This window comes from Lagenorhynchus albirostris, chromosome 11, assembly GCF_949774975.1.
Source record: "Lagenorhynchus albirostris chromosome 11, mLagAlb1.1, whole genome shotgun sequence".
NCBI lineage: Eukaryota > Metazoa > Chordata > Mammalia > Artiodactyla > Delphinidae > Lagenorhynchus > Lagenorhynchus albirostris.
The window spans coordinates 41,434,928-41,439,221 of record NC_083105.1 but is presented as its reverse complement, the minus strand read 5'-3'; positions in this window follow the sequence as shown (position 1 = coordinate 41,439,221).

The following is a 4,294-nucleotide window of genomic DNA, read 5'->3' as shown; positions in this document are numbered from 1 at the left end:
CTAGGTTCCCCTGTACAAAAATTTACAGTTCTGCTTAATATACCTATTGACCATGGCTTCATTTTATTTTAGTAAACCTTAGGTGAGAAGGGAAAATAAGCTGAAATCCTGACGTCTCACCTCTTTGTGTGTCTTTCAAATGGATTAAATGAGGGAGGACTGTTAGTGCAACAGAGTGAATAGAACAGCAGGATGGCACAAGAGCTGGAAAATGCGTTCTTAGAGTATCCCAATGGGATTGAAAATTGGTAATACTCCTTCATCGAAAAAGAAAATAGGGGGTCATAAATAAAGTTCACAGTATCCAGTTGAGCTATCTATTATTAATCTAATAATAAATATTATTGCATTTATTTTGACTTATAAGCAATTACATTTTTGTTTTGAATGGATCAACACACAGGTAAAAAAATATATTTTAAAGCTATTTCTCTTTCTTTCAGTATTAAGATGGAGGGACGAGTCTGTTTGTCTTCTTGCCAGTTGAGTCATTTCAGTAGAGAGCATTGTCTGGCTTTTACCTGGTTTATTAGATTTTCACCTTACTAATGGAAGGCGCTCTCTTGTGGTAAACAGGGAAAAATGTAGCTTTATCTTTAACCAAACCATATGGAGGCTGCCTAGAACAATTCTGACTCTTCTGTTTTCATCAGGCAGTACATGTAGGCTAAAACTAGGGACAGGCCGTGTTGTGGCTAAATACTCAGGAGAGATGGACAGGAAGGGAAAAACAATCTGATTTTCACTAATTTACTGTATTATTGTAAAAACAGCCTTTTAGATGCACACAGTGTTAGAAAGATCACTTGGTTCAACCCATTGATAGTACAGAAGTAAGCCCTGATCCCAGAGAGATTAAGTAAGGGGCACTAACTCAAATGTGAGTGAACTTGGCTATTGGAAATGGGGGATGGTGGGCAGTGCCCTTTTCTCAGCTCTAGTTCATTGATAGGAAAGAAAATGGGACCACTGTTGTCAGATCATCAATTGCGGCCAAACATCCAGATTTTAATGTGAAATCTCCCAATTTTTAAATAGTGGTGACTACATAATTCAAACTTTTTGAAACATTAAGCCACACAATTACATACCTGTTGGTCTCCAATTTGTAGCCTTTGGGTAAAGGCACATGATGTAGTCCACGAAATTATTCTTTATCTAACAACTAGAAAAATGCAACAGATGTTTTGAACAATTTTAATTCATTTAACACTTGTTTAGTACCTGTTGAGTGCCTTGCATTTTATTTGGTGCTGTGGTGGATATGGAATAAATAATTTTAGCAGATTATGATTTAGTTGGGGAGAAGCAACCAAGTATCCATGGAACAACCAGAAGACATAAATAAGTGTATGGCTTCATGACTTTGAGATGAGTAATTATCTTGCCTACACTGTAGGAAAAGGCCAGAATAATTCATCAAAATGCCCAGTGATCTTAGGTTTGCCATCTTTAATGGTATAAACTATGAAGGTCTGGTTTGCTGCACTTTCAATTTTATTTATATATACACACACACACACACACACACACATATATGTATGTGTATATATATATACACTCATTACATGTAGTCTTCCAGTGTTGATATCAAGGGTAGATCCAGTCCTACTTATATACTCCAAACCCACATACCGAAAGGTCTGGACTCACATATCCTGCTCTCTCACAAAATGGGACTCAATTTTTTTTGACTGCTAAACCTGTTTCCTTCCTCTGTCATTTAGGATGCTTTCTTACTCAAGTAAAAAAAGACATCCAGCTCAAGCTGACTTAAGCTATAAGGAGATGTATTATCTAACATCATGATTGAGGGTGGGGAACTGGGATTGTTTGATTCAGCAGCTCAGAGAAGTTGCCACGGTCCTATTTCCTTTCACAGTTTTGTTCTTTCATCCTCACTGGCTCTGCCCTCAGATTGGCCTCCCTCTTGTTCATAAGATGTCCGCAGAAGTTCTAGGCATCACATCCAAACGGTGTTCAGAGGGAAAAAAGACCGTTTCTTCCTTTGTCTCTCTCCTATGGGGAAGGAACCTTTCATGGCAGGTCTCTAGAACATTTCTCCTCATATAAAGCTGGTCGGGACAGAGCCCCAGGTCTATTCCTAACCCAATTATTAGTGCATGGAATGGGATTATCATAACAGGCCTAGGCCAGGGTTTCTCAACAGGGTGTATTGGTGCTTCAGGCAGGACAGGACAATTCAAATCTTTGTTTTGTGAGCCTGACCCATGCATCTCAGGGTGTTTACCATTCTGGAATGCTGAATGAAAAACACTAGTAACACTTCTCAGTCAGTAGGAAAAGCCCAAACTTCCCCAACCTCACATTTTTCTAAGACCCCCCCACCCTGGGGCAGTGGGGGGCGAGGGGTCGGAGAAGAGCATGCCTTGTTTAGGACTACTGGCTTAGATTAATCAATTGTAGGAATGAAGGAATGAATTGAAGAGATTCACCATGAAGACTATGACACTCTCCCTTTCATACTTCCCCATTTCAGCGCCATTTCCTTTTATATTCAAGCCAGAAACTCAAGTGAGGTTCTTCAAACATGCCTCTTCCCCACCCACAATATCTAATAATGACTGAGTCCACTAAAGGTTACCTTAACTCTGTCCACTGCTCTTCATCATCTCTGGTTTCATCATAGCCCAGACCATCATTAGCTGTATGGCTTCTAACTGGTCTCCCTGCTTACCTTCCTGCCCCTTGTTCTCACAAGCAAATATCATCCTAAAATATATTCAGTATATTAATTCTATTAAAATTACATAGTGAATTCCCACTGAACTTAATAATTATTTGTTTAAAATTTTTTTCCCTCTTACCTGAGCTCCATGAGCACTCAGTTATGCCTTCATGGTAGATTGGATTCTTTTTTCTTAATTCTTTTGTTGCTTCTTGAATAAAAAATTTTATATCCATATCTTTTGCCATGTAAACTTTTAGCCCCTCCCACTAGAGCAGGCAGATTTTATTTCCTTATCGCACTGATGTTGGACTTGGCCATATGCTTTTCTTTGGCCAAGGGAAAGTAAGTAGACATAACTGTTTCTAGAATTGTCCTTGAGAGGCATGGTGTGTTTCCACTCGTCCCTCCTGCAGTCCTCATAGTATAAGTCCAGCTTATACTATGAGTAGCTCCTGGTCTCAGAATGAAAACACTTGGTGTAAACCAGAACTCAATACAACCTGGATTCAAGCCCAGTTGAACCCTTAATGATGTGCAGATCTATGATCAAGAAAATTACATAAATGCTGTTTAAGCAACTGAGATTTCGAGTTTATTTTTCTTATGCAGAATTATTGCACCAATAGTTGACTAATTAAATTAGCAATAGTTAGCAATAGCTGACTAATCTTATTCAGGGTTTCAGGCTAGTTCTTTGGCATATAGCAAGTATTAAATAAATATGTATTGAATAAATAAAGATACACATGATTAAACTAGTTTTATGATAGGTAACTACATTTGAAATTATTCAAACTGTTTCATTCTCATTTTTTGTTAAAGCCATGTCAGATTTCTCTGAAAATGTTATTCCATTCATATTAGGCATAGAAGGAAAATATCTCAACATAATAGAGGTGATATGACATGCCCACAGCTAACATCATACTCAATGGTGAAAGGTTGAAAGCTTTTCCTCTAAGATCAGGAACAAAGACAAGTGCCCACTCTCACCACTCTTGTTCAACATAGTATTGGAAGTCCTAGCTAGAACAATCAGGCAAGGAAAAGAAATAAAAAAGGTATCAGAATTGGAAAAGAAGAATTAAAATTTTCTCTGCAGATGACATGATTTTATGTATAGAAAGTCTTAAAGGCTCAACCAAAAAACTATTAGATCTAATCACTGGATTCAGCAAAATTGTAAGATACAAAGTTAACATACAAAAATTGTTAGCATTTCTATAAAAAAACAAAAAAATTTCTGAAAAAGAAATACAGAAATTGATCCCATTTACAAAAGCATCAAAAAATAATTAGGAATAAATTTAAGTAAGGAGGTGAAATATCACATACTGAAAACTACAAGACATTGATGAAAGAAATTGAAGAAGACACAAATGAAAATGGAAAGATATCCTGTATTCATGGATTAGAAGAATTAATATTGTTAAAATGTCAGTACTAGCAAAAGCCATCTATATATTCAATGAAATCCCTGTCAAGATTCCAAAGGCATTTTTCACAGGAGTAGAAAAAACACTCCTACAATTTATATGGAACCACAAAAGATCTGGAATAGCCAAAGAAATTCTGAGAAAGAAGAACAAGGCAGGAGGTATC